At 40.5% G+C, this 25,774-nt stretch overlaps 1 long non-coding RNA gene across 5 annotated transcripts; it reads left to right on the top strand.

Annotated features, from left to right (window-relative positions):
- The first annotated feature begins 1,615 nt into the window (after nt 1–1,615).
- Nucleotides 1,616–7,016, top strand: LOC127343571 (uncharacterized). Of its 5 annotated transcripts, XR_011755753.1 has the most exons (11): nt 1,616–1,901; nt 2,000–2,096; nt 2,791–3,031; nt 3,252–3,667; nt 3,789–3,882; nt 4,803–5,186; nt 5,302–5,403; nt 6,090–6,173; nt 6,378–6,400; nt 6,570–6,645; nt 6,817–7,016. It is a non-coding gene; the product is annotated as an uncharacterized lncRNA (long non-coding RNA). The 5 variants fall into 5 exon arrangements; XR_011755752.1 differs by having other exon boundaries at nt 1,617–1,901; nt 6,570–7,016; XR_011755756.1 differs by lacking the exon at nt 6,090–6,173 and having other exon boundaries at nt 1,617–1,901.
- The last annotated feature ends 18,758 nt before the right edge of the window (nt 7,017–25,774 follow it).

A 25,774-nucleotide genomic window follows, 5' to 3' on the forward strand; every position in this document is an offset into this window, starting at 1 on the left:
CAATTAATATGAACCGGAGGGAGTATAAAATTATTAGCTAGCTACTTCAGTGACTAGGCGGATTTGCATGCGTTCAACTTGCTCTTTGTTATTAGGCTGCTTCTTTCAGGGTTAATGTGTGAGTTCCTCTTTTCAATTTAGGAACTCCACCCTATGTGTAAATGTTTTTATTTATTTATTGCCCTTCCTCTTCCCATTAACTCATCCCTAGCACGAAGAGGTTTCCCACTGCTATTGCTTCCAGTCAGGATGGGAGGCTGTTATTTAGGAAGTGTTCATGGTACCAGGTCTCCTTTGACCAGACCGTTTCAGAATGCGAACAAGGTAATAATAATCCTTATGAAAACACACATAATATTGTTTTAGGTTCTACGAATTTGTATCTTATAGCCACATTTGTGTTATGGCCAGAACATACCATTTCTTTGTTCCGAGTAAGCTTCATTTTCATTATTTAGCAGTGCAATGCAAAGAACTCTAATTTAAACCTTACAGGTCATACTATTCAAAGCTTTCCAAAGAAACAGTGAGCTTGGTTGTAGATAGTCTATTGAAAAGATAGAAGATATGGTATCTTGCACGCAAATGTTAGCACACCTGTAAGTTGTGTTTAGTAAATTTTGACTTTCTATTGTGTGATTACTGTTCCCTTGATTGACAATCTCAGTGCGTGCTTTACAGATTGCTAATTAATATTGTAATGCAATCTTGTACTGTCACACACACTTTCTTTTAAATTGCTTAAATAGATATCAAAATGCATTTTTGTATTATTTTAATTACTAATATTCATCCTGTTTTGTCAGCCTAGAAAGATGAAGGGAAGCTTCTGCTGGTCAAAGATTCAGACATTGGACACACGTATCATCTCCTACGACTCTTGTCACTCTGATGATCTGCAGGATGCACAACAGGTGTTTGAAAACTGAGGTGAGGTCTACATATTCCATAACCTCTGCTTTCTACGTATGGGTTTGGGATTTGAAGTTGCTAACCAGTTCCATATTCTGTTAAACGTGTGCATTGATTCAGTCTTTTGTGTTAAAATATACTCCCTCCGTTCCTTTCTATAGTGCCTATAGATTTTTGGCATTTGTTTCACAATATAAGGCTATAGCTTGGTTTTTTTTCAATTACCCCCTCCACCGGTCAACTCCCACACGACATGCATGATAAAAAAATCCATACAAAATAGGAAACAATTAATTGAGATTCCCAATAAATGGCCCCAATGATTGCTTAGATTTAGGAAGCAATGTTTTTCTTTCCTTAATTAAACCTAGCTGCACATATATGGAGAGTCAACCAGACAGATTTGTGGGATTTGTTACGGTAAGTTAGGAAGTTATCGATTTTCCTAATTTTAGTCTGATCTCAAATCGTTCAGCCAGGGGGTCTTGTGTAAAAAATACTCTTGCGCTAATTTCCGTGCCAAAAATCTATAGGCACTATAGAAAGGAACGGAGGGAGTATCTGCTTTGACCCAGAAACCCTGATGAAATGTGTGCAAGGTTGTGACAGCTAATGCACCACATCAAAACTAACCACACCCGGTCGCTGCAGGAGCTCCGATGGCGGCGGCGGACGGATTGGAAGGGGACGGCGGCGAGTGGGGGAGGACGGACTGGATGGTCCAGCGATGAGCAGGGCCGCCTACCGCGAGCTCGAAGTTACTCTCTGCGTCACGCGATTGGTAGTACTAGGCGGCATCGGACACGGCGACGACGGTGTAGGAGGGCGGAAGCGGCGGGGAGTGGGGGTCCTCATCTGACCAGTCGTTCGGCCGACCAAGGCTAGGAAGGCAGCCGTCGGCGACAAGGATCTAGATTTCGTCAGGGAGCCCTTCCCCACCTACGAGGCGTGCACGAAGTGGCCGAAGCGCTACCAGCGGCGCCCGTGAGGTAACATGTCCTTCCTACTGTTTCCATTCCAGATCTCCAGCGCTCACTCGGTTATTTTTGTGTTAAATATTTTCCATCTCGTGTTGTGTTTCGCGCAGGCCAGATGAGGAGGAGGACGTCAAGGCGCGGTGTCACTACCGCTGTGTGCAGATCGACAATATAGTCTACATGCTTGATGACGATGTGTATGTCCAGGTACTGAACAGCTCTGCATTTTTTGCTCTCTGACTTTTGTGGTTACACTTGCATCGAGTAGCCAAATGTTGCTTAACACGCGGCGCCGCTGCTGTGGAGGCCCGCTCTAGGAATGACGGTTGGGCCCATGCTTGCGTGGGACCATTTGTTTGAGACAGTGAGGGTACGTGCTCGCGTCGCGCCACTCCTATAAATGTTGGTAGACTACCCAGCCACCCCGGACCTGACCACCGGATGCACATGGACGGTGGCTGCCGAGGCACTGGCACGATGGCGGTGGCAGCGCGGGGAGGCCGGTGACCTCGGGTGCTGATGAGTTGTTCACTTGCAGGTGCAACCAATCAGAAATTGGGGAGTGCTTTGCTACCATATCTAAATTGGAAAGAAAAACCAAGGTACTGATTTATTAAGCGTAGTGTCCCAACTACTACAAAAAAAAGGTACAAATGTAAATACATAGCTGTTAGTGTTAGTGCTGACTGTAGAATTTCTTAATCCCAGACCATAGGTTGTGTGCTATCATTTTTCTGGAACACTAGCCTCTAATACTTTGACAACTCTAAATCAGTCTTTCAGTTTAGTTTGGTGGATCACATGCCAATATACCATGGAAAAGATTATTATGCATGCAGTTTTGTTCGAATGCATCCAATACTTCTGTGCACTGAAAGTTCTACACACATCTATTTTCTAGGTTGCGAACAACGGCAGGGATGCCATTGCTAAAGCCTATTCCAGCCATTTGGTGAGCTCATTGTTGACAACAAGGCTATGTTGTACTTTGAAAACGGAGCCACATCTTGCAAGTTTTGGTGACTCTTCAGAGTTCTTCATTGATCCTGGTGGCACACTGATAGCCTGAAATTTTATCCTCTTGGCAAGAACATGAGCAACCATACTTACCTGTCGAATTCTTGCGGAGCAATGCTGCCAAGGTAACCATTCACACGTGTTGCTTTTTAGAGAGCTTGATTATTACAAGGTGGGAATTCATTGATTCTGATCCATAATATGCAGGGCCCTATTGTACTACTTGTCTTGCTTGTTCTTTTCGCATTTATATTCTACGAAGAAGCCACACTGCTGATCCATGAATTATATATGATACATGTGCAGAATTCTATGGTTCTGAGAATTGTTATTTTGGTTGTACAGGATTATGTTCGGTGGCCGCCCCCATGTGTTATGTTCTTTTCGCCCCTTAGATGATTATTTTGCTCATACTGAGTTATGTGGTTTTTCCGTGTTGGGTTGGTTGGTATGTCCTTGCTTATTTTTGATACAACACATGCGTGCTTATAATGAGAAATAAGGCTTACATGAGCATGGAGGATTACTGGTCAGTGTAATTGGACTACCTGGGCATCAAGGCGTCAAGTATAGATGTGCAGAGAAGGACGAAGAGCACATCCTTGAGCAGTAGTTCAGTGATGCCTGGTATGTCTGTTTATGTTGGGATAATAAAGCTTTGTTTTAAGGAATTTGGACGGTGTTGGTGGATTTGAAATGGTGGAAGGAGAAATGAAGCTGAGGCCGTGTGCCCATGTCAAAATGTACAGCCGAATATCGAGGTTTATTTTCTTTCTTTCCTGGAGGTGCTTTTGCTTTTTCTTTGAAAGACTACTGGAACCTGTGTTTCCCCTTAACAACCAATTCTTAGTATTGAACTACGTATTTTGCTATCTGGTCCAGTGACATTTTATTCACTATTCATTCGGAGAAGATATGCCATTGGTTGGGGTGACATAACGGCATGTGTTGCAGCTCGATGAGTCGGCCCAGCCAGGTCATGCTCCCTGAGTAATACTGCTTTTATGCTTCTCTTTTGAATTTCATAAATTTTATAGATGTATGCTTGTACCTGAAAGGTAAGATTTTGATACAAAACTAAACCTTTATTAGGAAACCCCTTGGATAAATAGGTAATCTTGATGGAGGAACTATTCCTACCCAGGCTATTATCATTTTGTTTTGTGCAAACAGAGATCCAGCGCTAGAAATATTCTTGATATGGTCAATGTTCTGTTCTCTGTAGATGAGGAAAATCTTTTGAATCAACATAATTGATATATATTCCCATTTTAATAGCATAATGCTTAGTCATATTGGTTGCCTATACTTGCTATGTATTAACCGGTTAGTTAAATAATTCTGATGACATCTCTGCTCTATGGGAATAAAATAGAATTGTAGGAGTTGGCTCTCACATGAGACCAATAAAATAAGTATTTTGTTTAGTTTTTTTCTGCCTTGTTTGCTTACTGGAACAAGCATCATATTATTGATTTATGCCTTGTTTGCTTCAGGCCTTCTGTTATTTCATACGTTCCAATGAACCTGAAGAATTGATATTATGTATCCCTCTTCTGTTATTTTCAGCAAACAATCAAAGTTTGATCATAGTGTAGGTCATATGCTAAATAGTTTGTTGGTTGCATCTAAACTCATGAGACATCTGTTGGCGATTCAAAATTTAAAGTGAGTTTCAAACGATTCTGTCCAATAAAGTGTATACCAAAATGAAATTCTTTATGTTTGGCTGAGCTAATGGACTTAAATTCAGCAAATAGAGTTATTCTGGTCTGACTTTACCCACACAATATGTTATATGCTGATATGTGATTACTTTGTTTTCTATACATCACTTTTGCTGGTGGAAGCTAGCAGATTTTTGGCATGTATAAACTTATTGGAAAACCCTTCTAGGTATGCATAGACTGAGTGTGCTTGGATCCAGGCCACCTCTCTTGGATTCCTATCAAGAGCTCGGCTTACGGCACAGCTGTTGACCAAGCGAGAGTTTTTGTGATGAGCCAGGTGCGCTCCTGGAAGAAAAAGAGGACGACACAAGGGAACCGTCGCCGCGTGGACGTCGCAGTGCCTCCCACACGGTGTTATTGTGGTAGCATATCATCGCCGCTCTAGGCGACCCCGTGGTGCTAACCACATGCGTTGTCGGAACATCCATTCGATGATTCTGCCTATACCCACCTGCCTGTAGCCTGGGAGTGTATCGTCTCAACTGGAGCCTGAAGCACGCTACACGGTAGCAACCAACATTGCTATCCATGTTGAATATTGCTGCTGCAGGTTTGCTCAACCTCCACATTTTTGTTTCCCCCCTCTTGTGTACTATATTGACTTTGTTTTGACCTCCAGGCCTTCTACAGACTACATCTAATCTCTTTCTTTTCTCATCATGCAGCAGCCAGGAATGCTGGGGATAGAGGTCGGTGAAGACCTTGCTTGCCTGTCGAATGAACCAACTAATGAGAAAATCAAATAAGCTGTCCAGGGACTGGTTGTGGTAAGTGTACACTATTTGAATCATCCAATTGTTGTTTTAAAGTTGATTGCCTTAATCCACTGTTTCTCCTAAAGGACAGGAATATGGATTCAATGAAAGACAAACACTATTTGCTTAGAAACGTTCCTGTTGTTTTTTCGTACTTTTTAGTTTGCGTTGTTTACTCTTTGCAAAACATTGAATGTCTTCTGCTCTTTACATTTTTGAGGTTTAATAACAATTTGCCTCTTGAGTTCCACATAACCATGAACTGATGTGCGTAAGTGCTCATACCCCACCACTAAGTTCATATGTATAAATCTGGTGGGTTGGAGTTTGCTGTGAAAGTCCTGAAAAAACATGGAGGACGACGACGGATTAGATAGTGCAGAGGAAAATAATGTATGGTGCATCTGGCCTATCCCACTTTGCCATTTTGAAAAAGAAACAAAATCTATCTGTTAATTTGAGCGTATGTTGAATATAACAATACTCAGTTTGGTGCACATTTCTGATTTTTATGGTACTATGTGATAAGATTTCTGAACTTCAATTTTACCATAGAGCACAAAAGAATATAATAAGTTATATGTATACGATCAGGTTCATTTGTGATTCTAAAATAGGGACCTAATTTATTTCTCTTGCTCGCTATAATTAACTAGAAACATATATTGCTAATAATAGGAATTTCTGTTGAAACTCAGCTCAAGCTTAATAAACATTGAGAGCAGTGATGTTTTCTTTTATTGTCGAGAGTGCGGAAGAAATCTGAATAATCAAATTTCAAGGTTAGAGTTTTCTTTCAATATCCATCTCCACGGTTTTCCATATACTTGTGTTTGGATGCCATGCCACCTTAAGTTAAGTATAATGTATGTATATATCATGTTGCATGGTCCATCCAGTGACACATGTGCAAATATAAAGTTTCATCATGCTACAACGCTTCTTGAGAGAAAAGAACCAGACTGATTCGGTATTTTTTTTTGCAGCTCAAATTCCATATTGTTTTCAGGTTGTTCTTCACTGCTTTGTGTTCTTCAACTTTCTGTTCAGCCCGATACAAAAAAATGCATTGTATTGCTGTACGATATACCTCTGAACACAGTTCAGCTAAAATGTCGCTTGGACAGAGCACTATTGTTTCTTGTTTTTGTAGAGTTCTTATTACGATTCCCTTTTAGGTGTATGAAACACTTCTTTTCAATTTCAAAAGCAGCTGTGTTGGGTATTTGAGAATGGTGGCAGCACTACATGAGGGTATGACACTCTGGCAATTGGTTTTACTCCCTTCTCTATTTTGTATTGTTGGATATATTGACGTAAGTATGATACGATTAATAATGACTTAGATCTATTGGTAAGTTCTTGGTTGGCCTTTCCTTTCTCACTCCATCTGTGTGTTGATTTGATAACTACTACAACATGCAGGTATAATGTGTGGGCAATTTTTTCCTTGGTTCTTCAGGCTGCATTGCAATAGTTGGGGAGGTGTTGGAGAGGAACGGGAATTGTATAACTGCAGTCTCCTGTAATCATCCTCCCTAAACTTTGGTGTGTCATTCTTGCATTTGTTGTACTGAACTGAAGTTTTAATATTGTAGTCCTCGGGTTTTAATTAATTCGGAAACCTAAATTGTATACATACTGGTGTTTGTTCTATGCTTTTTAGTGATGATCCTGATGTATATTTACTGGAGAATAATAATTTTACTTCACAAATGCTTCTTATGAAATAAGACATCGGAGTAACAGTAGGTATATTTCCTTGATCTACCGATATTCCTTGTTTGTTGAAACATGTGGTTTGTTGACATACAATGCATTCTTCGCATCAGATGATTCAGGGGTTGAAGTAGCGTGTCTCTCCTATGCAAATCATTTTTATTACCCTTGTACATATGTTTCCGTTTAAATTTTCTTTGTTTAAGAAAGCACTTGCTGTAGCATGTCCATTTATCTATTTTCCTATTTTTCTGTTCATTACATTCGCTTATGCTCCAAGATGCAGCTCAAAATACTTTTGTTTGTGTTGTGTCCTCAATCCGAGCATATTTTGAAGTGGTTGCTTTGAAATTTTACTTTCCTAAAAGAACGGACGTCCACCAAATTTATCCTTTATGATATATCATAACCTGTGGTGAAGCTCCCTAAACACTTTCTATATGGCCTAGGGTGAGATAATTGTCATCATGCATCTAGAATGAAAATGGGGTGCTCATATATTTCCATCCTTCCAGGGCACTCCATTTTCTATTTGTATTATATATATGCACCCTATGCTAATAAAAGGTAAAAGCAGTAAACAAATTAATGTAGATTTTAATGGTTCCTGCTTTTCGGGTAATTGAAATTATTTTGTGTGTGTTTGCTTTCCATAGTTAATGTCATGTAGATTACTGGGCTCTTGTGCATTGTAGGAGATCGTGAATGGCAGAATTAGGTTACAGATAGTGTGAGACTGTGAGCTAATTTGGAACATCTTTTTTGCTTCACCATGTAGTACCTACCTTAGTTTTGCTATTTCTCAAACTTTATGATACTATGGTCCTTTGTAACTGCAAAGGGAAATCTACAAATAATATGTCAAGTGCTCGAAGTGAATATGTAAATTGAGTTAATTTGTGGTATTACGTAGGAGCTTATATAACTAACTAAATTGAGTTAATTTGTGGTCCTTTGTAACTGCAAAGAGAAATCTACAAATAATATGTCAAGTGCTCAAAGTGAATATGTAAATTGAGTTAATTTGTGGTATTACGTAGGAGCTTATATAACTAACTAAATGCAGGCGTGCCAGAGGTGCAGTTGACCACAGCTGAGTACCTCAGTGCGCTTACTTTCGCTCATGTCATGAAGAGACTGGCGACCTGCTACCGAGGGAGGTGACACTGACTGCGCTGAGCGGATGTCATCTGAAGAATCATACGGTGGCTTGCCATGCACAGCACCGTGCTCGGTTTACCTTGGGCTCATCATCAAGGACGATGGCAACAATCAGCCTGATCTGGAGGCGGTGTGGTCAGCGAGTCCTCTGTCGAAGGAGGCGAGGACCAGCATGAGGTTTCATAACTTAAAATCATTCAGTAATTAATCTTCAAGAAATGTATTAAGAGCATCGTGTAGAAGTTCATGATTGTTTGACTCAGTTATGGCAAATGAAGCAAATGAGTTTTTCATGTATTCTTGTTTGTAGCAAAGTATAAGGGCAATAATTTTTTCAGATAGCTTATTAACATTTGTTAAACAGTGGAGATGTTGCTTGTTCCTTCACCATACCACATGATGGAATGATGTGTTGCAAGATATTTAAGTACTTAAATTTCGAGTTAATTTTTAATATTAAAATAAGGTAAAACTTATGGTTTAAATTCTGACTTGATTTTGCCATTTGCGCGATAGCGCAACGGGTCATCTAGTATATTAAAGCTGAAGAGGTTTGCTTACACTAGAGTGCTCCATGTTGATGCACTCTAGACATATATTTTCGTCCAATCAATCTCCTCTGCGTGGACTACTACAATGTGTTTTTTCCTTTTTTTCTTCTTCTTTGAAACTCTTGAAGAAGGGGTTTGCTTACACTAGAGTGATCCATGTTGATGCATTGTAGATATCTATTTTTGTCCAATCAATCTCCTCCACGTGGACTACTACAATGTGTTTTTTCCTTTTTTCTTCTTCTTTGAAACTCTTGAATATAATTTTAGATGATAATACTATATATTAAAGCTGAAGAGGTTTGCTTACACTAGAGTGCTCCATGTTGATGCACCGTAGACATATATTTTCGTCCAATCAATCTCCTATGCGTGGACTACTACAATGTGTTTTTTTTTCCTTTTTTTTCTTCTTTGAAACTCTTGAATATAATTTTAGATGATAATACTATATACTAAAGCTGAAGGGGTTTGCTTACACTACACTGCTCCATGTTGATGCACCCTAGACATCTATTTTCGTCCAATCCATCTCCTCCATGTGGGTGCTTTTTTCTTTTTTCTTTACTTTGAAACTTTTGGATTGTATAATTTTAGATGATATTTACTATTTAAAGCTGAAGGGGTTTGCTTACACTAGAGTGCTCCATGTTGATGAACTGTAGACATCTATTTTCATCCAATCAATCTTCTCCATGTGGACTAGTACAATGTGTTTTTTTTTCCTTTTTTCTATTTTGAAACTCTTGAATTATATAATTTTAGATGCAAGAACTTTTCATCCCTAATTTTCTGGTTGTACGTATACCTCTCAAACAAAAAAGTTGCCTACCTCTACAACAGCATTTTTATGTTCATTCTTTTAAAACTACTTGGCGGTAATTTTGCTTGAGACAACTTTATAGCCATAATTTGTAGACCATATATTTTTTAGCTCTTTTTTCAGAGAAAAAAACTTGACTAGCACAACTTTCCGGCCTTAAGCTTTGATGCAAATCGACTTAATACATATTTCCGGTCGTAACTTTTCGACGGTAGTTAGCCTACGTTTACGGTGGTATTTTTCTAACTCCTTTTATTTACTCGATAGTTATTTTTCGGCACAACTTTCGTTTCAATCAGCATGTCATGTGGTCTATGCTACAATGTGTTTATTTTTATTTTTTATTTTTCTTATTTCTCATTGGAGACTCTTGGATTCTACTTTTAGACATAACAACTTTCTAACCGTAATTTTCCAGCGGTAGGTACCTACGTGTACCTCTTAAACAAAAGGATTACCTACGTTACGTTCCCTTCTTTTAAAACTACTTGGCTGTAATTCCTTGACACGTTTTTCTGGACATAATTTGCATACCGTATATTTTCAGTTTCTTTTTAAACAAATTACTTGACAGTAATCTTCTAGCCGTAATCTTTGATGCAATTCGATTCGTTATACATTTCCGGTCGTAACTTTCAAACGGTAGTTAGCCTACATCTACGGTGGTATTTTTCCCATCTTCTTTTAATTACTCAGTGGTCATTTTTTTGGCACAACTTTACGTCTGTAATTTTAGGCGGTACCCTATGAGAAATTTTCGAGTTTGCGTAGTGTTGTGGCTGTAATTTGTCGTCGGCTGTCAACCTTAAACTTTCTCTTAGACAATAGTTATCTCACATTACTTTTCGGTTGTAGTTTTCCTACCTAGTTTTCATACTCTCACTCTTTAACGGAGCATAATTTTTTGGCAGCTTGTAAATTTCCAGTATTGCTACACGCATCAGAAAATACACGCAAGACAATAATATATTGTGCAACCAGTATATACATATATACTATCTATGTCAGTGTGAATATATATGGCTCACGACCCTCCATCGTATAGGCACCGGAGAGCCATCATTTTCTACCAATCAGCTGCCGCCATGTCGGCCTTTGCTGGAAAAAGAATGTTTTTTTAACGTTTCTCTCATTTTATTTTCTCACGGTAACTTCTAGAGATAACTTCCCGTCCTTAACTTTCTACCGACGGTGACAAATTCTCCTACAATACTTCTTCAACCAATTTTTTGTTTCTCTCCACTTACTCTTCGACGGTATCTTTTCTAGATAACTTCCCGGCTGTAATGTCTCACCGGTAGTTAATCCAAGGTACCTCTTCTACTGTAAGTAATTATATTATAGTAATTCTCTAGCATTTTTTTCCTTTTTCCATTCTTCTACACATTTTCCAGGTCATAGTTTCACCATGGTAACTTTGAAGGTGATTTATCGGTTTCTTTGATGGTTACTTATGCACACCGAATTTTGAGAATGGTATCACACGATCTCAGCCCTTCAGATGCATCCGTTGTCGTCGTACTTGTCATCGGGAGCGATTCTGTCATGCACGCTTTCCTGCTGATCATTCTCGCTCTCCGGATGCTCGTGCTCGTTCTTCGGACGCTCGTGCCGCTTGCCAGCGAAGCCGATCTCCGGTCGCACTGCCACATCGTCCCTCGGCGCCCTGGAGTTGGGCTGAGATCGTGTGTTGCTCGTCGTCGCCTACAATATCGCCGCCAAGGCCCTCTCTAAGGTGCTGCAAGGAGTTCAATGTCAACGCCAGTTTCGACTCTCGCCTTTAGTCCTATGTTGCTTTTGTGCGCATGGAGCTCGCTCAGTTGGTTGCTAACCACATCGAGGATGTGTCTCGCCCCTTCGTGAAGAGGTGGTAAGTATCAAGCTGTTGTTGGCACGCGTTGGTGTTTCCGTGGAGCCTACGGATGCGCATTCTTCTGGTGGGCAAGAGCTCACCACCATGCAGGCTTCGTTTCCGCTTGGCTCCATTGAGGTGAAGTCATCGGTGGTTGAGATCACGCCAGAGCTACATGAGTTGTGTGTGAATTCTTCTGTGGTGTTTGAGCTTCTGGAGTTGAGTGGTAGTGTGGTTATGCCTCCTCCGTCAAGGAAGTGAGGTTCGACTCGCACGAGATCTCAGTCGTGGCTTCTCCGCTGAGTTAGGCACTTGGCTTCGAGAAGAGTGGAGTTGTTAAGTCAGGACAGTTGGCAACGGTGTCTAGCGTTGTCGTTGCAAGAGAGTTTTGCGATTTTCTCGCCACATTGGTTGCTGCATACCTTGGATCTGTAGTTGATTGATGGGTGTCTTTATCAGCGCGGTATTCGAGTGTCGTGTTTGGTGTTTGATCGTGTCGCCTCGTGGTTCCTTGTGTTGGCTGGTGTGGGTGCGACATTGTTGGTTGCATCTTTGGTAGACTTTGTTTGTGTGAGTTTGATCCTATTCTTGTAGGTTTTTCGCTTGGTTTTCTCCTAAAAGTTAAATACTATTTTCTTAATTAATAGTAAAAGCAAAGATTTTGCCAAAAAAATGCTAGTTTACTTTAAACTGCTAAAACATCTTGTAATTGAAAACAGAGGATAGAGGATGTATATACGCAGTCTCAATTCATAGGTTCACGATAGCATATTTTTGGATATAGTGATCGAGGCCATCCAAACAACAAGGCCGGTCACTGTAACATGACATCGGATGAACTAAACTGACGAATCTCAGAATAGCCAAACACTTTGGGACACAATGGACTTCCAGAAATATCGCAAATTTTTAAAATTCTACAATATTGAACACAAATATCTTTCCCCAAAATTTGGCCACCTTACGTGTGTTCTTCATTTTGTTGCTCCTAATTCTCGAGATGACGTGCCTCTACTGCCTTCCTGTTTTTATTGAGAATAGTATCACTCCACTTGGTTAACGCAAGCTTTTCCTGTGTTCTTAAATATCCTGTGTATTTTTTGTGTGACACCACGTCACCACTGGTTATACCTCTGTCCGATGTACAGTATTTTGTTTGTTTGTTGGTGACCACTGTACAAAGTCCTTTGTTTGTTCCATCAGAAATCTGACACCACTGGATACTCCCACTAGCCACTGTCCATATCGTTTGTTGTTTGCTCGTTAAACAATAGAACTTGCCGATTTGCTATCACCGCAACATTTTAGTACTCCTACTTCTGCAAACAACAGGCCCGGTTTAGTGAAACTCGAACCGTATGATTTTGGAATTGACATTCTTTTAATACACCAAGATGGCACAAATAATAATTCTTACTGCAATACTAGTGCTCCAATTTGTGAGTTCAAAGTTTGAACCTGATTTTACAAATTCAATTTTGTATAATGGGTTGTCATATTCCAGATATTCTCTATGGATTTTCTTTTCTTTCCAAGTTTCCAGAAATGTAGAATAATAGACTGGTGAAACTTTTGCAAAAAATAATGATACACCTATACCATATGCACAAATAAATGTTTATGTGCAATATGACCATATTAGAAAAACAACATAAAGTATGAATGGATTGTGGTCAAGTTATATAGCTTGCACATGATATACATTTATTTCTTTTGTGAACGCCATAAATATACATTTTATGAGCTTTGTGATGCATCTGATACTAAATTACTCATTACAGTGTATGTACGTAGGGATTAAAACTTAAATTAAATATAAGAAAATGCATAAAGATTTGGAAATGCTATTTCTAAAAAAATACATGTTCCTACTCTGCAGAGCTCGGTGCAATAGTAACATTCGACTTTTAGAGTATAGAGTAACCCTACCTACCACCCTACACCTACCTGATGCATGTAAAATATATACATGAACTTTGTATGAACTTTGTAGTTTATTGCCACATATTACTACATATTTGCATTCTTATATAATGTTATTGCATGTTTTATATTATTTTCGGGGATTTTCTAAACAATTCATTCTCCTCTGGTTCTAACTCTGTTTGGCAAAAAAAACACCTTCTATTAGTATTTTTGACTTTTCAGAAGCTACGAGACGCGAAAAAGGGCAAGATTAGGGGTCGCGCTTCGGAAATTTCGAGACGAACAACTAAAGTGGGACACCAGGAGGTCAACAGGCTGGGAAAGAGGACATGTGGAGCGCTCTTCCCTCTATGGGCGCGCTACCAGGGTCCTTTTCGCCCTCGTCCGTCCGATTCGCCTCAATCTCGTGCTCACGGACTTTGTTTGACCTAAAACCCCCAATATATATAACCCCCTAGGGTTTCGTCGAGGCTACAACGGCGTAGATCAAAAACACATACACAGAGAGTCAGCAGGCCACCGCCGGTGGCAATTGGAGGGGGAAACGCTGCCGGAATCACCTCCGGTGGACTCCACCCCCTCCGGTGTGGTAATCATCAACATCACCAGCACCATATTCATCTACCCCTTTATAATCTCTTGGCAAACATGATGTGTATTCAAATCTATCAATTTTCCATGGTATTTTGTGTCTCCATGTCTTCGTTTGAGTAGTGACTTGTTCATGACAATTGTGAGATAGTTTGTGATGGTTGCATATAAGTATTTGTTATCTTCTATGATAATCTCTTGTACTGATATATGAGTGCACACATATGTTGGGGGTGCATGAGGTTGGCACCGTTGCATGATGATATGAGGAGGGACAGCTGGAGCTTGACATAAACCATGTCTCAATTCTTAGATTCATGTTGTATTAATTCATGGTTAATCAATGGGGGTATAACTATGGGGAGCTTTAAACTTACATTGGTGGTTGGACTTTGTGTCTTAGTAATTTCCTTATTTGTTCTTAATTGGCCTTGGGATCAATCACTAGTGGTGTATTTGCTCATTTTTATGGCTGCACCAATCTATGACTCCTCTCTAGAAGAAACACTAAAAAGACTATATTGAGCTTCACTAATTGTGACAACCACACAAATGAAATAGAAATTTGCTTGAACAATTACTCCCTTGAATTACTTCATCTTACTCCACTTCACATCACTTTACTTATCTTGCATTAGTTTTACTTCTTGCATTTTATTTTCAACGCTTATAGTTTATAGTAAAAACCTATTCACACACACAAACACACTATAGATCCTAGCTTTGCGTAGAAGACCATATAAGTGGGTTATAGGGCTTTAGAGAATAAATACTTTACCTTCAGCTCCTCGTGCGTTCGACACTCAAATACTTATCGAACTGTACTACGGTGATCCCCTGCACTTGGTGGTTATCAAGATACTTTTCTAGTGCCATTGCTGGGGAGCGTAGCTCTAGGCTTCTATTCTTGCTTGCATTGCTAGTTTATTTCAGTACCTTGCAAATAAAATTAAAACCATAAAAAAATTAGATAATGAAATATGCTATGGATATTTCTCATGAGTCTCGAAATATATGAAGGATATGCTAGACAACTATGTCAAAAGCTTGTATATTCCCTTGTGTACTATATTTTGAATGCAAGAAATCATGTTGAGAGTGCCCAGGAAGAACAAAATAAGGAGGATTATAAAACCATAAGCTTGGGATGCCCATGTAACCCCAAGAAGAGGATGAAGAAGAACAATTGGAGGAAGAATGGAGTAGCTACCCATATCCAACTCTCAACAATGGTACCACACAAACTCCTATGAACACCCCTTCTTGTACTATTGATGATGATCCTCGACGTGATATAAGCTTGTCTAATTTATGGGAGGATCATGATGATGTAAAAGAAATAGATGATACCATAAGATCATTAGATGATTTGTCTTTATGTGGTGATTATATTCACAACTATATTGTTGAGTATACTTTTAATTCTTGCAAATATTATGAAAGGGGAAGAGATAAGAGTCCTCTTTATATTTCCATTTTATTTAAAATGAAAGCTACTGGTCATTATATGCATTGGCTACCATTAAGTTGATGGTATTTATTCATATATAAAATGCCAATGCATAGGATGAGAGTTAGACTTAAAAGTTAATGGTTTGAAATCTTGTGGTGTGCTCCATACGCTTTCAAATAAAATTTATTTTGAGTAAACCTTTGTGTCATTATTAAATTGTAAAATAACTTTGATCATTATTACGTAGTAATTAGTTTATAAGTTTTAATAAAATTAAAAATAATCCATGGAAGAGTAAATGAGAAAGATGAGGAATGGAGAAGTTGGGGTCGACCTTGAGCATGTGTTGTTCATGCCAATGGAACCATTGTAAAGTCTATATCATTAAAACTCTCCCTACACTAAACCAAAATAAAAATAGTGTTTCCTTTCTATATATGCTAGCTTATTGAATAAAATGGATTCCCACTAATTAATATTGTTTCCATCATGGTAGAAATTATCACATCATTTGTTTAGAGAATTAACCATTTTGTAGCCATTGGAGTATCATGGAGATGAAAATATTTATTTATTTGAGATGAGTAACATGATATGACGGGGAAGAAGTAGAGGACCAGAAGTAGCAAGATCATAAGCTTGGGGATGCCCATGCACCTCCCTTCTTTCAAATATATCAAGTAAATCATTTCAAACTCATGTTCTAGTTTTATCTTCATGATCCCTTTTGAATGTCTGTGGGGGCAATGTTTTTATTTACCTTTGATTATTTTTTGTTTTTCCTATGCATTATGTCTATGCAAGATAGTTTCTTTTTAGTTTAATATTTTGTTTCTAAAATAAAGTACCAAGTTTTACCCATTTGGATGTTAAAGTTGTGAAACAAAATTGAAGTTGCTCATTTCTGCGCTGCACTTTTTAGTGCACGATTTCTAATTTTTTGGTAACTCCTAAAATCTTGATACATTCACAGTATATGCAACTTTTCATCCTCTATATGCACACAAAAATTTCTAAAATTCCTGACATGTCTAAGTGGTCTTTAAAAAAATCAGTTTTGTTGTTGTTAAAATTCTTGACAGATTCTGCCTCTTAATGAGAGAACCATTCTTTTAAGTATAAAAATTAGTTTTTATTAAAACTTTTGATATATACTAGAATAATTATGAGAGAACCATTCTTTTAAGTATAAAAATTAGTTTTTATTAAAACTTTTGATATATACTAGAATAATTAGGACATTATGTGACATATGATTCATGAATAAATAATTTTACCTTTGAAGAAAATGGCAGCAAGCATAATATTCTTGTCCACTAATGTCACCCCAATACAAAAGAATGGGAGAACATTTTGTGTTGAAGTTTTTTTATAGGGAACAAAGGAACACCACACCAAGAGCTATCCAAGAATGGTCAAGAACATAATCTTGGGGATGCCCAATGCACCCCACTATAACCATCTCTAAACTCTCGGTTTGCGCACCCCTAAATCTTGTTTTTTGAGCAACATAGAGTGATCGCAAAAGGTTGGAGCATCCTTTATTAATTTTGTGTCTAGTTTTGCTTTGAGATAAATAAGACCATCATGACAAATGCCTTGCATGCTTATTAAAGAGCTATTGAAGTAAATTATCCTATTCTTAAATACCATAATGAAAATAATTTGCATGCTTATGTGAGAACTGATTAAAAAAAGGGTGGTATGACACCTTTGCTATATTTATGTGTGCTCTTTAACCATATCAAATACTTGTGCATTGTTTCATAAATACTTGGGGAGGTGGTATTATATGTTTAATATCTTTGTGTTCTCCTAGCTAAATTTGATGCAAATGAGATATTGTTGAGGAACAATACTTATACTTGATTGAGAGATAGTAGCTTTGAATAAAAGTCTATGCATCCCATTATGCTTGTTATTGCAGACTTGGCACATATTAAATGATGAATAATTATATTCCTATGTGTCTTTAAAATATGAAGGTTGATGTTTGTGCAACGGTCTAGTCTTTGAAATGGTGAACCTCATCATTGAAGCATATGTAAGTTGGCTGATAGTATCTTTAGTTGGCCAACCAGCCTCTTGCTAGCCTTTGAACCAATGAACCACTAACTAGAAAAATAAAAGAAAAAGAATAAAAGAAAGAAAAAGAAGAAAAGAAAGAAAATAAAATAAGAAGAGATTGAACCCAATGAGTCGGCCAATAGGATGACACCAAAGAAAGGGTTAAAGCTAAGAAGTGCCCAAAGGCAAATCAAAGAAATGCCAATATATTCCAAAGGGGAAGAACACGAGCCACTCATAAGGTGTTAAAGCTAAGAAGCGAACACATATCCCACTGCCACTATATCCTTTGGTCAACTAAAGATACTAGCTATACTTACTCATGTATGAGTCTTCTATGAGTGTTTAAATGTTAAAGGACCGGAAGGATATGACATCCTCCCATTATTTGGTTTGCAATGCAAGCATGATGAATTACTAGTCAATAATTGAAGGAATCAATGGTCTCAAAAACCTTGCTCCTGATTCAATCAAACGCGGTGCGAGAATTTTGTTTATTGCTACTATAAATTAATCATGTCCAAGTAGTATTGCCATAAATTATCTCTTTTACACCATGCACAGATAGCAGCACACCAACATAGTGGATATTTAGTAACACTTTGCTATATGTTGACGAAGCTATGTACAAATAATTGCCATGTTAAATTTATTATGCATGCATATAGAAAAGTTCTTGTCAAATTATTTTATAAGTAATGCAATAAACTTCAAAGTCCATGTTAGTTTTATCACCTTTATGCTCGAGGACGAGCATAAGTTAAGCTTGGGGATGTTGATGCATTAAAATGCATACATGAAATTTGTAGTTTATTGCCACATATTATCACATAATTGCATCTTATATAATTTTATTTGCATGTTTTATATTATTTTAGGGGATTTTCTAAACAATTCCTTCTCCTCTGTTTCTAACTCTGTCTGGCAAAAAACACCTTCTATCAGTATTTTGACTTTACAGGATCTACGGGACTCTAAAAAGGGCGAGGTCAGGGGCCAACCTTCGGAAATTTTGAGACAAATAAAATGAGCTAAAGTGGGACACCAGGAGGTCAACAAGCTCGGAAAGAGGGTCTGTGGCACGCCCTCCCTCTATGGGTGCACCACCAGGTTCCTTTTCGCCCTCGTCCGTCTGATTCACCTCAATCTCGCGCTCACGTACTTTGTTTGACCTAAAAAACCTCTATATACGACCCCCCCCCCCCGTAGGGTTTCATCGAGGCTACGGTGGTGGGGATCAAAAACACATTTTAAACAGAGAGTCTGCAGGCTGCCGGCGGCGGCAATCGATGGGGCGGGGTGGGGGATGCTGCCGGAATCACTTCCGGTGGACTCCATCCCCCCGGTGTGGTAATCATCAACATCATCAGCACCATATTAATCTACCCCTTTGTATTCTCTTGGCAAACATGATGTATATGGCAAGCTATCAATTTCCCATGGTATTTTGTGTCTCCATGTCTTTGTTTGAGTATTGACTTGTTCATGGCAATTGTGAGATAGTTTGTGATGGTTGCATATAAGTATTTGTTATCTTCTATGATGATCTCTTGTAATAATATATGAGTGCACACTTATGTTGGGGGATGCATGAGGTTGTCACTGTTGCATGATGATATGAGGAGGGACAGCTGGAGCTTGACAGAAACCATGTCCCAATTCTTAGATTCATGTCGTATTAATTCATGGTTAATGAATGGGGGATAACTATGGGGACCTTTAAGCTTAAAGAGATGGTTGGACTTTATGTTTTAATAATTCCCTTGTTTGTTCTTGAGATCAATCATGAGTGGTGTATTTGCTCATTTTTATGGCTGCACCAATCTATGGCCCCTCTCTAGAAGAAACACTAAAAAGACTATACTGAGCTTCACTAATTGTGAGAACCACACAAATGAAATAGCAATTTGCTTGAACAATTACTCCCTTGAATTACTTCATCTTACTCCACTTCACATCACTTTACTTATCTTGCATTAGTTTTACTTCTTGCATTTTATTTCCAGTACTTATAGTTTATAGTAAAAACTTCTTCACACACACAAACACATTATAGATCCTAGCTTTATATAGAAGGCCATATAAGCGGGTTATAGGGCTTTAGAGAATATATAGTTTACCTTCAGCTCCTCATTGATTCGACACTCAAATACTTATCGAATTGTACTACGATGATCCCCTGCACTTGGAGGTTATCACTATCTCACATACTATATGTTTTGTAAGGGCATCTCCGATGGCCCGATGCAAACGGACGCAAAGCGATCGTTTGCATCCGCGTGGAGGATAAATGGGTCTGCACCCCAGCCCAGCGACCCGACGCAAAATGTACGTGCTATCCGCGAGGATGCAACGCGGTCCAAATTTGCTTGACAACCACACAGTGGAGTTGGGGACACAAGGAAAAAAACTTTGTTTCGTAGGTTGCTTGAAGATGAACAAGGAAAGGTTCTCTGCCAATTCCTCGAGAGTTCGATATAAACCCTCGAGTCACCCTTGTGGGGAAAATATGCTTGCTACAATACTCCGCACTTGGAGTCCCAACGAGTTGGTACACATGGAGATGTTGCCATCAATATATGGGAGGAAAAAGGTACAACCGACTTCTCCATCCCATTAAAGATCTTAGGGTTTTCTATTTCTGTGCCCTCGGGTCCTTAGTTGTACTCAGTTTTCCCCAGCTCATTAGTTTTTCCTCGGTTTTCCCCTCCCTGTAGTTTGAAACCCCTCGCATACGCTAGAACGGCCGGTTGCCGTCTGGTCAGAGGCCTTGACCGTTAATCTGACGGGTGGGGCTGGACAGGGGCAGTTCCTCCCTGACCGTCTCGTGCTGACGGGTAGGGTCAGGAGACACGTCGGAGCAGCCATCCATCTATCACTGACGTGTGGGCCGTTTTATTTCCTGATTGTATACGCGGTGCTGCCAATGACAAATGGGGCCGCTCTATAGGGCTGCTGCAGCCAATGACTAGTGGGGTCGTGTATTTTTCAGGAAAAGACATATATTGCCGCTCTGTGGGGCTACCGCAGCCAATGACCAGTGGGGCCGTCTATTTATTTAGAGAAAATCATATATCTCCAGCGGCAGCCCCCAAATAGTATTTTGAAATTTAAAATTTGGGGATGCTGCTCCCACACCGGCGCCCCCCATACGCCAGGCCCGATAGATTTTGAAATTTAAAATGATATTTAAAAGGGAACCCAAATTCATACGAAATTCATACGAAATTTATACAAAAGTATCTCGAATTTAAACATAACTAAAATTTAAACACCCTAAACTTAATCCTGATCTACTGCCTGTCGGTTGGGGCGCCCGGCCTCGTCGTCGTTCTTCGCCATTGCCGCCTGCGTCTGTGCCCGCTTCTCCTCCCTTGCTTCGCGCATCTGGCGGTAGAGCATGGCGGCCGGCATCGCAGGGGCTTGCCGGCGGCGCTGTCCCCGCGCTTCTAGCCTTTCCCGATAAGCTTCAATCTCGGCGCGGCTCGCGTGCTGGCGGGCGAACGCCTCGTAGTGGCGATGAGCGTTGAGCTCTGCGAGCTTCTGTCGCTCCGCATCCATGAGGCGCCGTCCCGCCTCCTCCGTGGCCTCTCGCTGGCGCGAGATCTGGAGGACGTGCTCGAGATTCGCGTCGTTGATGAACTCGCGTTGCTCCTCCTTCAACCGCTGGTATCGTTGTGTGTTCACCGATACGGGGATCGCCGCCTGCTCTGGGTGGGCCGGGGCCTGCGGCGGCTCGCCCGACTGCGCTGCCTCCTCCGCCGCCTCTGCTTTTGCATGTGCGACGTAGGCCTTGTGCCACGCTGTGAACCGTGGGTCCTCATCCTTGTCGGAGCTATACTCCGCGTCGGCCTGCGGCTCCGGCTGCGGTGGTGGTGGAGGCAGCGCGCGGCCGTTCAGGCCAAGCATCGAGTAGGTGGTCTTCAGACGGCGTGGCATTTTGATGTGGAGATGAGAGGAGAGAATGGAGCGGTTGGTAGTGGCCGATAAGAACCGTCGCGTCCTCTCCCTCCGTCTATAAATAGATGCCAAAAATTTATGTAAATTCGGATGTATCTATACACTAAATTATGTCTAGATACATTCAGATTTAGATAAATTTTTGGAATCTATTTATGGACAGAGGTAGTACTGTATTTTGGTGTGGCTGTAACCACTGTATTTTGGCATACAATTTCCTAGTTGTGCTATAATTTTAGCATGCATGAACATCTTATAAAAGTGAAGAGATCCCAAAAATGAAAGCATGTACCAGCCTCTCGGATTAAATACATATCAATATTCCCAATCAAGTTGGGATAGACTTCAAATCATACATCGAGAAAGTGGAGAAGCTTTTTTTGGGACGAAGGTAGTAGTTCGAACAAATTTATCATAATTTATCCCAATTTACGGCGTCAAACACGATAGCGCAACGATGGGATGGATCTACGGCTTCGCAACCACTCTTGGCACCGGCGCTGTCTTGGTGTACTTCATCAGTGACGGATCTGAGGAGGGCGATACATCGCAGCGATGTTGTAGGCGATGGCTTCAATGTTCTTGGCATCGATGACCACTGTCGGCACGGCCGCCGTCTTGATGTTCTTCATTAGCAACGGATCTGAGGAGGGCAACGGAAGTGAGACATCGGCAGGCTCCGACATTGAAGGCTGGATCTGAGGAGGGCGATATATCGCATTGATGTTGTAGGCGGTGGCTTCAATGTTCTTGGCATCGATGACCACTATAGGCACGATCGCCGTCTTGGTGTTCTTCATCATCGATGGATCTGAGGAGGGCTGGATCGGTGGATTCGCAGCGCGGTTGTAGACGATGGCTTCAATCGTCTTGGCATCGATTCGCACGGCCGCCGTCGAAGCGATGTTGTAGGCGATGTCTTCAATGTTCTTGGCATCGATAACCACTGTCGGCATGGCCGCCGTCTTGGTGTTCTTCATCATCAACAGATCTAAGAAGAGAAACGAAAGTGAGGCAGAGAGAGACATTTCAACTGTTTCTGAGGGTTAGATCCTCACCGGCACTCTTAAATCCACGCCGCACGCTGCCGCAGGCACGGTTAGATCCGCGCCGCCGCGACCGCCGGAGTAAGAGAGGAAATAGGAGAGAGGAAGATGCGACTGCCAGGGTTGGTAGGTATGTGCTCTGCTCTTCCTCCGTATGCGTCTATCGTGGTAGAGAGAGATATATAGGTCATCCGATCATAAATGATCGAACAGTGCAAGTGTACGTTGAGCTTTCAACCAAACAAGATCCGTGTGATATACATCTCGACCAATCAGAGATCGGCCAGTGAGTACAAGTGAAGAAAACTGAGTAGAACTAAGAGGGAGAAAAGTGAGGAAATGTTTATCGGAAGGGCAAAACTGAGTAGGACAGAGTAAAACAAATGGGCCCGGAGGGGGAAAACTGAGTAGCACTAAGTAAAACAGGGGCACCCAAATAATAAAGGAGTAAGCAAAATTGAAGCTTTTGGCATAAAATTTTTAAAATTGTGTTATTTGAACAGTATAGTACATTTTGGCCGACATGATATTGTTTGCAATTCAAAGATACACAAGTGTGATGAATTTGGACTCATTTGGACAAATTTTGTAATCATAGTGGGTATTTGGGAGGTGTGTTGAGTAGAAAACCCTGCATCTACATAGCTAGTAGCTCATGGACTCGGAAGTGGTTTTGAAGCTTTTGGTATATCTCTATATTTCCTTTTCCATTATTATTTCTCTAGGTTGTAGGTAACATAACAAGACTCCATGGGAAGGTTCCACCATGTTTTGAATTATTTTGAATTAAACCCTAAACCCTAAACAACCCTAAAACCCTAAACCCTAGAGAAAATGATAAATGTGTCTTAAATGTGGCTTAACACATACATTCAAGGGATCCCTACATTCAAATTGTTCAATACAAAGGGATCCCTAATACAAATTGTTCATACAAATTCAAATTGTTCAATACAAAGGGATCCCCAATACAAATTGTTCATACAAATTCAAATTGTTCATACAAATTCAAATTAGTTGTTCAGAATAAAATCGTTCTCTTGCTCCTGGTGTGACTCGCTGGGGCCACCACCTTACTACGGGTAACCCTACCAGGGATATTACCGGTGTCTACCTTCCTTTTGCCCTCTTTATTGTTCTTCTTCTACTGCGAAGTGATGACGCGTAAAGCACACGCTCGTTGGGAACCCCAAGTGGAAGGTGTGATGCGTACAGCAGCAAGTTTCCCTCAGTAAGAAACCAAGGTTTATCGAACCAGTAGGAGTCAAGAAGCACGTTGAAGGTTGATGGCGGCGGGATGTAGTGCGGCGCAACACCAGGGATTCCGGCGCCAACGTGGAACCTGCACAACACAACCAAAGTACTTTGCCCCAACGAAACAGTGAGGTTGTCAATCTCACCGGCTTGCTGTAACAAAGGATTAACCGTATTGTGTGGAAGATGATTGTTTGCAGAAAACAGTAGAACAAGTATTGCAGTAGATTGTATTTCAGTAAAGAGAATTGGACCGGGGTCCACAGTTCACTAGAGGTGTCTCTCCCATAAGATAAACAGCATGTTGGGTGAACAAATTACAGTTGGGCAATTGACAAATAAAGAGAGCATGACCATGCACATACATATCATGATGAGTATAGTGAGATTTAATTGGGCATTACGACAAAGTACATAGACCGCCATCCAACTGCATCTATGCCTAAAAAGTCCACCTTCAGGTTATCATCCGAACCCCCTCCAGTATTAAGTTGCAAAGCAACAGACAATTGCATTAAGTATGGTGCGTAATGTAATCAACAACTACATCCTTAGACATAGCATCAATGTTTTATCCCTAGTGGCAACAGCACAACACAACCTTAGAACTTTCATCACTTGTCCCAGGTGTCAATGCAGGCATGAACCCACTATCGAGCATAAATACTCCCTCTTGGAGTTACAAGCATCTACTTGGCCAGAGCATCTACTAGTAACGGAAAGCATGCAAGATCATAAACAACACGTAGATATAACTTTGATAATCAACATAACAAGTATTCTCTATTCATCGGATCCCAACAAACGCAACATATAGAATTACAGATAGATGATCTTGATCATGTTAGGCAGCTCACAAGATCCGACAATGATAGCACAATGGGGAGAAGACAACCATCTAGCTACTGCTATGGACCCATAGTCCAGGGGTAGACTACTCACTCATCACACCGGAGGCGACCATGGCGGCGTAGAGTCCTCCGGGAGATGATTCCCCTCTCCAGCAGGGTGCCGGAGGCGATCTCCTGGATCCCCCGAGATGGGATCGGCGTTGGTGGCGTCTCTGGAAGGTTTTCCGTATCGTGGCTCTCGGTACTGGGGGTTTCGTCACGGAGGCTTTAAGTAGGCGGAAGGGTAGGTCAAGAGGCGGCACAGGGGCCCCAGACCACAGGCCGGCGCGGCCAGGGGGTGGGCCGCGCCGCCCTAGGGTTTGGGCACCCTGTGGCCCCACTTCGTTTCGTCTTCGGACTTCTGGAAGCTTCGTGGAAAAATAGGCCCCTGGGCGTTGATTTCGTCCAATTCCGAGAATATTTCCTTACTAGGATTTCTGAAACCAAAAACAGCAGAAAACAAGAATCGGCACGTCGGCATCTTGTTAATAGGTTAGTTCCAGAAAATGCACGAATATGACATAAAGTGTGCATAAAACATGTAGATAACATCAATAATGTGGCATGGAACATAAGAAATTATCGATACGTCGGAGACGTATCAGCATCCCCAAGCTTAGTTCTGCTCGTCCCGAGCAGGTAAAACGATAACACGTATAATTTACGGAGTGACATGCCATCATAATCTTGATCATACTATTTGTAAAGCATATGTAGTGAATGCAGCGATCAAAACAATGTATATGACATGAGTAAACAAGTGAATCATAAAGCAAAGACTTTTCATGAATAGCACTTCAAGACAAGCATCAATTAAGTCTTGCATAAGAGTTAACTCATAAAGCAATAATTCAAAGTAAAGGCATTGAAGCAACACAAAAGAAGATTAAGTTTCAGCGGTTGCTTTCAACTTGTAACATGTATATCTCATGGATATTGTCAACATAGAGTAATATAATAAGTGCAATAAGCAAGTATGTAGGAATCAATGCACAGTTCACACAAGTGTTTGCTTCTTGAGGTGGAGAGAAATAGGTGAACTGACTCAACATTGAAAGTAAAAGAATGGTCCTCCATAGAGGAAAAGCAT

Source organism: Lolium perenne, chromosome 3 (genome assembly GCF_019359855.2).
Source record: "Lolium perenne isolate Kyuss_39 chromosome 3, Kyuss_2.0, whole genome shotgun sequence".
In the NCBI taxonomy this organism is placed as follows: domain Eukaryota; kingdom Viridiplantae; phylum Streptophyta; class Magnoliopsida; order Poales; family Poaceae; genus Lolium; species Lolium perenne.